Genomic DNA, 10,417 nt, shown 5'->3' on the forward strand with positions numbered 1-10,417 from the left:
TTGATATGGGTCCGTTTGCTGCAGAGCGGGGGGCTTCAGTGAGAAGCGAAGTCCTATTCGTTGCTGTTCGTGGAAGCGAGGTCTTCCATTAACGACTGGCACGTGGTTTCGGCCAGCAGGTTGATGGGGTCAAACGGCTTCCCGTGTATTCGCTTTATCGTTCGGAGTTCCGGAAACAAGACCAATTGATCGCGGTGGTTGTGTTGATGCTTTCATCGACGCGGCTATCGTCCTGAGAGGGGTCAGGTCCATTCCAAGATTAATCACAAATTCTGGCAATATTCTTGTTCGTCGCTCTCCTCAATGAACGCAGGGCATCCATGAAGAATATTGAACTGAAGAAAGTTATTCAGAGTCGTCTGGAGGGAGCTCAAGCCCAGCTGACCAGAGACGATGAGCACGAATACACTTATGAAACCGGCCGTTTCGTTCGCGGTCACCCTGAAAACGGATTTATTCTCGACAACCTAAAAAACTTGCGTGCCGGAAATCGACCAAAACGCAGAAAGTTTGACGTCGCACCAGCGCTGCCATTTAGCCGGCCCTCGCCCGCCATTTAGTCGGCCCTCGCCCGCCATTTAGTCGGCCCTCGCCCGCCATTTAGCCGGCCCTCACCCGCCATTTAGTCGGCCCTCGCCCGCCATTTAGCCGGCCCTAGCCCGGCATTTTGCTCGTCATTCTGGGGTTACCCTTTCACTTATACTCATTGTTTGCAGGCTAACCTGCTGAAGAGAAAATGTTACCGTTGTCGTTAAGGCTTCACTACGCACTCAGGGGCTGCGGTTATAAGGCGCCGCATGCCTTTCAACTTGGCAGGAAGGGCGGGTACCACAAGCAATTGAACTCCGTGCATCAGGTTAGAAAACTGAGCTCCTGGTCTCCGCTGAAGAACTTATAAGAATGGCCTGTACACACGCCCTATTAAAGCTGCCACTTTTTGGGATATAAAATGTACAAACTTGAAAACCCGCATCGCCCCGCAAAACAAGTGCCCCCAAAAGCACGTATGGGCCCGCCAACCTTATTTTTGATTCCAAGTGCACATACCCAACCTTTTAATCAGGAGTGGTAAAATGTGCCCACTTGGTGGATGAGGTCGACGATGAAGCGTCAGTTTTCGCGCGACACTTAATGTTAAACATATTTTTGACTGGAAATTTGTGTGACAGCAACGACAGAATGTTGTCGCGTACTATACAAACTAAAATGAGACCTCCATGGTAGTACATTTCGTAACAAAACACCAGCAAGCATTTCCTTAAAGACCCTTAGCATTATACCCTACGTAACTGTGGTATCTCGTTTAGGCTTCATCCCAAATCGGCGACGAAGACAAATCCCACCACTTGTTTAGTTGGTCGCCCGACTCAGTGAAAGATAGGCGACATGGCAATGTATTTATCATGCCCCGGCCGGTCTGCTGCTTTTACGAGGCTCCCAAACCAAACAGTACGAAGTACTGAAACATATCTAGATATGGCAATTCATCTCGCCGCACCGGTATGTTACACTTGCTGCGACACTTAATGCACTGCACTTCTTAAGCGGTATTCGCAATGCAGTTTCACGAATGTCGTCATAGATATAATTTTTGGGCCTTGTTGACTTGGGCTTGGGGCGTGCTGATGTTCTTTAGAGATGCTGTGATTCAGCATCCTGTTGTTAGCGAAGATAGGCACGCCAAGTTCAATGAAAGTTAGCGAGGTGATCCGATCGACCTAGAAATTGACGTGTAATTATTCAGACTGCCTTTTCAAGACAGAAAACGCTGTTGACTCACTGAAGCGTTTGCAAGCATCCAGTCTTCCTTCCTTTGAATCCGTGGGTTCGATGTTGGAGGCTAGTTCACTCCTCGCGAAAGGGAATGACAAAAAGTTAGAATGGCTCTGAAGTGCCAGTTAATGCCATGTTTGCTTTATTCCTGATTGGGCATGATAACTAGTTACAAAGATCTTCAAATCAGAGGTGTGCATAGTTTCCTTACTCAGTTCAGGGCTCCAGCTCCCCACCCACCCCTTCCCCCCCCCATCCCCGTCCCCATTTGGTGAAGAATGTGCCAATCTGGAGAGACACCATTAAATTGGGGGTTTACTGCATATGTTTTTCACTGTACACACCACCCACCCCACCCTACCCCCACCCCCGACCCCAACTTATCTTTTAAAATTACGACTCTGCTTAAAATACAGTTATTTCACTAGTTTTTGTTAGCACTGAAATGACATTCACATTGTTGGTAGCCTTAATATTGGCTGCTGGAAGTTTATATGATAGTCAATGATGCAGGCAGTGAGGAGTGAGGAGTGGGGAGTAAGGTGCTTTGATAAGCGTAAGCAGCCTAATGAGGTGGTTACCGGTTCCATTGCCAGTTTTGATGTCGTGGATGGGTGGGGGAGAGGGGGGGGGGGGGGGCAACCCGCGCTGTTTCGAAGCAAAGAAATATGAAGCCTGGTGAACATATTTCATCGCTTTCAAGGCGATCTTTAAAATATACTTTTGGTTGCTAGTCGACCCCACTAGACCAGGTCAAAAGTCAGATTTTCTTGACAAGCAAACTATTTCAGCTTAGCATGATTATATGTACGAACCTATGCTGCTAAACAACATGCATAAAGGGACGTATACTTTTTTATTTTGAGTACAAAGGTGTGCAGTTTGGGTTGTTTTGAGCCAATATTTATGAAAGTAGAACTCCGTGAACGTGCCATTATCAGCCCTCCGCTTGCGATCCGCGCAGTCGTCAGCAGCCGCCCGCCGCCCCGCTTGCTGAGGATCGTCTTGTAGTGCTTGTGAGAAAGACGTTTCTTAAGAACCAGAAATGCTATGGGACGTTGTTGTCAAAATGGCACAATGGATGCCCCAGAGCCTAACAAAAATTTGGGCACTATTACACAAAAACCGGACAGGCACCTTCCGGAAAGCTTTGGGGGGGGGGAGGGGGGGGCGCATCAACTCAGCCTCCCCAATCCCGATCACGGCGAGGGTTAAGATATATTGTTCAGGAAGAAATCACAGTCTGAGTAAAAGTTTCTCTAAAGTGCAGTGCTGTTTACTTACTTTTGGCGCCTGTTGTATGACAATTTTTTTGAACCAACAACATAAAGACCTATTTTAGTGGCAGGTGACAAAGGTAACCTGTCCTGACCTGAGCGAATAGCACTCAATGTGGGTGATTACAAAACATGCCATTTGGTCTGCATGTGGGCCTTGAATTCAGCTTGCCTACTAACCATAGCTCGTCGTGCGCACTCTGAGCCCACCACCCATGCCGGGTCGTCCGTTGTGAGGCTGCGCTGCTCAGCTGCGGCCCCCTCTGGCCTGGATTGGCCTTCGTTGGCCAGTCGCCAGCTGAGCTATCCATTCCAGTTCAGCCAAGCAATGGACCCTCTCTGGGACTCGTACCCAGTGCTGCTGAGTTACGAGTTCAATTTTACCTCCCTAGAACACGGCAACGACACTTTATAGACCGGTGATGTAAATATCACCCATATTGTGTTATTCGCTATGCCGCTGCTGAGCCGATTGTTGCGGTTTTGACGACATGTGGTCACTGTTATCCTGCTTTGAATTCCAGCACGTTAAAATTACGTTCTATATGTTTGAGATTTTGCCAGACAATACTGGCATTTATTCATACAAAACGTTTAAACACCGTGTCAAACAGCTACAGCAGTAGCTAATATCCAACAGCATATTAGGGGCTGGTCGGTTATGGATGAAGATCCTCTGGATGGTGGGGTAGGGCCCGAAACCCCGTATCCCAGGAGGCCTAAAATGTGTGCGGGGGCTGGAAGAATCTAGGGTTCTAAAGCGTGAGCAGGGACAGTGGGTCCATGTACTCCATGTTAGGGATTTCTCCGGCTCGCGCTGCATAAAAAGATGGCCGTACTGAGGAGGCAAAAAAAAAATCGCCAGCTTAGAAGTTCCAACGGAAGCACATCAACCAATAGGCCATATATGGCCACCCTGAGCCCCACGCTGGTGCGTGTGGCCTTTCTCTACATCATGACCACTGCTCGCTTAGAATCTGTGTACCTGCCTGGGCTTCATCTTACCTTCCAAACTCCCTCTCGGACACTGAGACCTAGGGACTAATAAGGGGCTCTTTGGCCGCTCAGTGGTGGGATATGCCGTTTATGGTTCTGTGTGCTCAAGACCCTTCTGGCCGCTTAAAGACCAGTTGGTTTGCTGTGCGTTCTTCTGGTTACCGCTGCTTCACTGGGTCACTTGGGACCTCTGACCGTTGAGCAGCCCTAGTGGCACGTGCCTGCAACTGCCCAGGGGCTTAGCTGGGCATCAAAGACATGTCCAGTTACCAATGAGCGCCTGGGATTATTCGGAGCACTTTTGACCACCTAAGCGTTCGTCTGGCTATTGGGGGCTCACCGTTCACTCAGTGGCTTATTCCGTCACCAGGGTTACTTAACTATATTAAAAAACCACCGGGCACTTGGAGGTTTTCCTAATTGCTCAGTGCCATTTTGGCCACCGGGAGGTCCCTTTCATCGCCCAAGAACCTCTCTTGCTGCTCGCAGCCCATGGACCTTAAGGGCCTGTCTGATTATGGAGGGACCCGTTTGGCCCCCAAGCTATCCCTCGGTCACTGACATGGCTCTCTGACTGCTGAGGGTCCCCACGAACCTAGCCACCAAACTAACGTAACCATGGTTGGGGTATTGTTAAGATATCCTGTGACGCATGTCCATTTTTTTCCTAACCCGGTAACGGGGTGACAGGACCCGGGGTTTTGTGGAAGTGTGCGGGGTAATCTTTTTGCTTCGTGCAGCGCGAAGCAAAAAGGCCGTGCCGAATGAGAAGAGCCGAATCTCAGCCTACTCGCTTTGTCCTACGTGGCCACCCCAAACAGCCGAGAGTTGAAACAGCCGAGTTGTCAATTTGATAAAGAAACATGGACATTTACGCTGAAAAATGGACAGCCTCACACGTTGACACATGTCTCGAAAGAAAATGTCTTACATGTGTCTTAACACGCGCCCGGGTGGCTGGCTAGATACCCTTCGCTCGGGCGGGGGTGAGGGTCATTTTGACCCCCTGAGATCTCAAGAACTAAGAAAGCTAGAGACACCAAATTTACAAGGTGTCTTGACCTGTACATGAACTTACCTAGGTCAAAGGTTGAGCTTCCTAGATTGTGACATTCAGGTCAAATGAGGTCAAACAATCTCAAATTCTAGGTTGATCCCCAAAGGGCCCCCAGAACCTAGGAAACTGCTTCTAAGCAAAAGGTCAAAAGTCCATTTGAAGCCAGTGAACTTGTTTGACCTTTTGAACGTCATGGTGACCAAAATCATACAAGACTGCTGTGAGTTTTGCACATTTGAATAAGCGACAAAGATTACGCTAGGCACTACGTTCATAAAACAAAATTTCGACCCGGGTCATCTTACGTCAATGACCTTTTCTGACCTCTAAGAAGTCGATGAAAAATGTATAATGCTGTTTCTGCTGTCAATAGATTCTAAATGAGCACCACAAACTATCCCATTCAGCAAGCCCTAGAGTAATAAATCGGGTTGGTTGTGACCTTGGTGTGATCTTCACACCTGATTTTAGGTCAACGTAATTTGCTCATCCAATATTTGTAGTGCCTAAAAAAGTATCTGAGAAATGTGTGGCTTCGTCAAACACTCCGTTATTGTATCAGATTGGACGATTCCCTAGAAATTGCCTTCGCTGAAACCATGGCCTAGCTTTGATCTGCCATAGGTCAGTGACCTTGCAAGATACATCTACATTTTGAATTTAAAGCAATCTGCTATGCATTTATCTACAGCTATGCAAAAATTGGCGCGGCTACACCGCGCCGTTCGGAAACCATTCTGGAAAACCTTTTGGTATGTCAATTTGACCCCCCGCCCCCCCCCCCCCCCCCCCACCCGAGCGCGTATTAAATGATATCATGTATCACTCGTTGACGGCTGTTGATCCATTAAAAAGTGACTAGCAAATATGAGCTCGCCCGCACGCCATGTGAACACCACCTCGCGCGTTCAGGCTCCATGAACAGCTGACGGTGTAGACTAACCGGAAATAAGACTTGTAATCGAATAGCGTCATAACGAGTGTGTGGTTACGAGTAACCAACTAAAGCTGACGGACAAGTACGCAAGAACATCACGAGAAAGAACCAACGCACGAGCACATAACGATAGGTGGTTCAGCAAGCACCCCAGCAACGCCACGGCCACCTCTCGGGAGAATGCAATACTATAGGTGAGTGCTGAGGTGACAATTTCACACGGCCAGTTTGACAGCACTTTAACGTCATGCAAACGTTCCATGACGCAATCACACAATGACTTATTGATGAGCACATTAACTGAATAGAGAAGTGGCATTGTTTCATTACACATGGTAGTTGCTTCGTTACATCCAAATGTGTAGCATTCCACTCAGTGCTCGCGTAATGAAAAAAACATGGACGAGCTGACACAAGAACGTTAAGAATGCAACAAATCATGGGCAGCCGTTAGAAGTTGCTGCACTTTAGTAGCCAGTGTGAGCACTAGCCCAGTCATTTCAACTGGGAAATGGCTTAGTCAAATGCTGGTGAGCTCAGCTAGTAGTCTGCTACAAGTTACTTCTTCGCTGCTTCGCCGCCCTGCTTTTGTTTTCGTTCATGGTCGTTGTAGCCAACCGTGGAGTGTTCTACAGTTGTATGGGGGTTCAACTGAAAAAGCCATTTGAAGATTCTTTGCAGTTCAGAGCCCTGTCCTGTTTAAGGCCTAAAACCCTCTGGTTTCTGAGCTACATGCCCGCGAAAATGTGCAGACTATGTCCTGCAGGCTATTACAAGGCCATTCAGGCGCGCGTGACACCGTAGGGACGTCATTCAAACCCTGCCAACCCATAGGCCGTGGGGTGCTCAAGGTCAGGAAGAATGTTATCGTCGAGCCGGTTCCACGACTTAAGCGCTACGACAAAAATTTCTGCCGATGGGAGTGCTATCACTCTCCGCTCATGATTGGTCTTTGCAGCACCGTAAAATGGTGCTGGAATCTGGTGGTGGCACTGGAAGAGTAAGAGTGAAATTTCTATCTTTCGTGTTGCTGTAAATGTTAATCTGCCCAGAGAACATCCTCAAAGTGTAAAAAAGGTCGTCTAGCATAAACTTTGAACTGTACCAATTGATTTTGAAAGACGTTCGGAAACATTATTTTACGACGGTCCTTGCTGCTCGCACGGCGCCCGCCCCCTGGTGTTTCTTGCAGCGGCCAACGCTGTTTGGTTTTACCAAAAATGCAACCCAATCCATCGCTATCCTTGCTCCTCGAGATTACGGGCGTGTCATTGGGGCTTTATGGCGCACTCAGTTGCTGGGGCTATATTGCGTCGCCAGCCTTTAACCATAGCGGGAAGGCCGGGGTTAATAGGGGGGGGGGGGGGGGGGGGGGGGAATCTAGCCCCGTACCTGTCGTATCCCTGACACGCAGTGGTTAACGTAGGCGCGGTAACCACTACGCTATCGGCACCCGAATTAGAGACGCAAACCTTTTGATGTCCTTCATTTCGATGGTCGATTCTGCAAACAACGAACGTTCTCAGGCAAACATGGGACGGTCTTGTGCGTTTTAACTCATTTGACCCACGCTTTTCAAGACTAATGAGACCCCTTCATTATTTCCGGGCGAGGAAGCCTCTTGAGTAAAGCACTAAGGGCATATTATTGTTCCCGGTCAGAAGCTGAGCGGCCATTCCGTTCCACCGCGGGGTGTCCTCCGGCTGCCGACCTGGCGACACGGGGCCAGGTTGGCAGCCCTAGCCGCTAGCCCAACCCCCTAGCTGATCCGGATGCCCTTAGAGGGATGCATCATGTCACATTGGTTCGCTCCATGACGCGGGAGGCCTTCTGATCCGCGCAGTTGACCCCACAACATTCCTGCTCGCCGCATGTGGTCAAATCATTGGCATATAGACTCCAGTTGGACTTAACGGGCCCATGCTGGAATTGGGATGGAGCGCCCATCGTTCGGTACTGGGCTCCCTGACTGGCACAGGACTTTTCCAATGCGTTACTGTGAGCACTCACCATAAGCTCTTATGTTGCATTCAATTTTCAGAGGGCCTGACCAACACCAGAGACCCTCTGTTATCCGGGCTCCCGTCCCCGTCCCTGTTGAGCAAATCTTTCGCTGGTCGATTCCAGGCCCCTTGTTTGACACAGAATGCCCTCTTTGGTACTGTGGGTCCCGGAACGATACCAGAGCTCGAACAATGTAAATCGCGGGCCCGGCATTGGCCTTGCTTGGGAAATGGACCCCCGGATCTCAGACCAACACGGAGCCGACTGCTCGTTGTTCGTGATTTCTGACCGAAATGGAGGAACGCTCTGTCTCAGGGGTCCCTGTGGGTGCAAGAAATCATTTCAACTGACATTTGAGATCACGGCTCTATGGGCAGAGGTCCTTAATGTGACCTACAACCAGCCCTTCCGATAATTCAGTTATGCCATCGGACCCTTAATGTTTAGTCTCGAGAGACTCTTCGGTCCCCTTTCGGGCCCCCTCAGACACCGCTCCGACTCGGGGCCACTTGCCACCACAGGACTCCTGTTAGGCACTTGCGGCCCTCTAACCGACACAGGAGCCCTTCATTGTGTCAGGGACCCCCAAACACTGAAAATTACTGGCTCCGGTCTCATTCCTGCTTGGAAAATGGGTCTCAAGGGCTCAGACGAACATGAAGCTGACTGCTCGTGTTCGTGGCTTCTGACCGATTAGACACCCACATGTCCCAGGGGTTCTCAAACGGTTGCAAGGGGAACCTCTGACTAATATTCCAGTGGGCTTACAGCCAGTCCTTTCGAGACCTTGTACTCCAACCGGGCTTTTGATGGTCGGGCCCAGTGTGCCACCCGGGCCTCCTTTTCGGCCCTCATCAAACACTGCCCTTGGTCGGCTTGGGGCCCCCTCGCGAGCACAGGGCCCTCTGTTAGGCGCTGTGGGTCCTGACGTATACAAGGCCCCGACCAGTGTAAATCACTGGCTTTACAGCTGATTGGGAGGTGGGTCCCCAGGCCCATAGCGACACGGAGCCGACTGTGCGGTACTTGGTGGTACCCCTGGCTGACATATACGCCCATATCGACTCAGGGGTCCTCAATCAGCGCAAAGGACGTTCTGACCGGTATTTGGGGGTCCGTCTTTGCAGGCCGGGCCCCTGAATAAGACTCCGGCCCAGCTGTTTTAGACACCCTTAGACCCACCAATCTCCGCGCTTGGGTTCGTCGGACCTGGCGGGCCCCTCTAGGCTCTTCCAACCTTCTCGAACACTGTCTCTGGCTGACCCGAGGCCCCTTGACAACATGCGGCCCCCTGTTGGGCGCTCTGAGGCCCCGAGCAACGTAAATCGCTCGCTCCGGCTTTGTCCCCTGCTCGGGCAATGAGCCCTCAGGCCCATGCCGCCATTCGAGCCCACACGTGCGTAGTGGTCAGTCTGATCGAAATACTGGCCCTTATTGACTTGGTGGTCCCCTGATCAGCGCGCAGCGCCTCCGGTTGGCATCGGAGTGCCTGGCCCCGCGGGCCGGCGCCTATAACTGTGACCTCCGGTCGGCCTTTCGGGCTCTTAATCGTAGGTTACGACGGACCCGAAGGTCCCCCTCGGAACGTGGGGGGGGGGGCGTGTCCCCTATGTCCCCCTGCTCGCGCTACTAAGTCGTAACGCATAGTCGTGTAGTACTCATGTCGTGTGTAAGTTTTTGCAGAAGTTGTATTGCATGTGAGTGAAGGCCGACTCTTTGCTGTATATGTAATGACGAGCATAAGTTTTGCAGCATAACTAATGACGAGCATAAGCTTTTGCTGCGTAAGTAATGACGAGCGTAAGTTTTTGCAGCATAAGCTTTTTTTTCTTGTAGCACTCATGTCGTGTATGAGTTTTTTGCAGTAAAAGTAATGCCGCATATAAGTAAAGCCTGGTAAGTTTCAGTCTCCCCCTGAAATGTACCCTACACCAGCGGCCGGTGGTGCCGTTCCTGACCTGCGGAGAGGGTCGAACTGTGCCACAAATTCGTCGACATGTACGGCCTGCTGCATCTGAAACAGTGGGTCTGCCAACCCACTAGAGGAGAGAACGTTCTGGAACCTTGTGCCGTCCCAACGCACACGGTCGTAGGTCGATGTGCAACACGACCCTCTGAACTTAGACCACAAAGGGAACACCACTAATCTCAGTGTACCGGTAAACATTCAGCCTGGGGTCAACCGGCGCACTGCGTGATCCTCCGGCGCCGGCTGCCCCCTCTGGTTCGACGGCGCGGTGCAAGCTTCTCTCCGGCTGCAAGAGGCAGCTTCCAGCGTCTACGGATGCAATGCGAGCTTCTCTCCGGCAGCAAGAGGCAGCTTCCAGCGTCTACGGATGCGATGCGAGCTTCTCTACGGCTGCAAGAGGCAGC

This window comes from Pollicipes pollicipes, unplaced genomic scaffold (assembly GCF_011947565.3).
Source record: "Pollicipes pollicipes isolate AB1234 unplaced genomic scaffold, Ppol_2.1 Scaffold_7231;HRSCAF=8579_pilon_pilon_pilon, whole genome shotgun sequence".
NCBI classification, from domain to species: domain Eukaryota; kingdom Metazoa; phylum Arthropoda; class Thecostraca; order Pollicipedomorpha; family Pollicipedidae; genus Pollicipes; species Pollicipes pollicipes.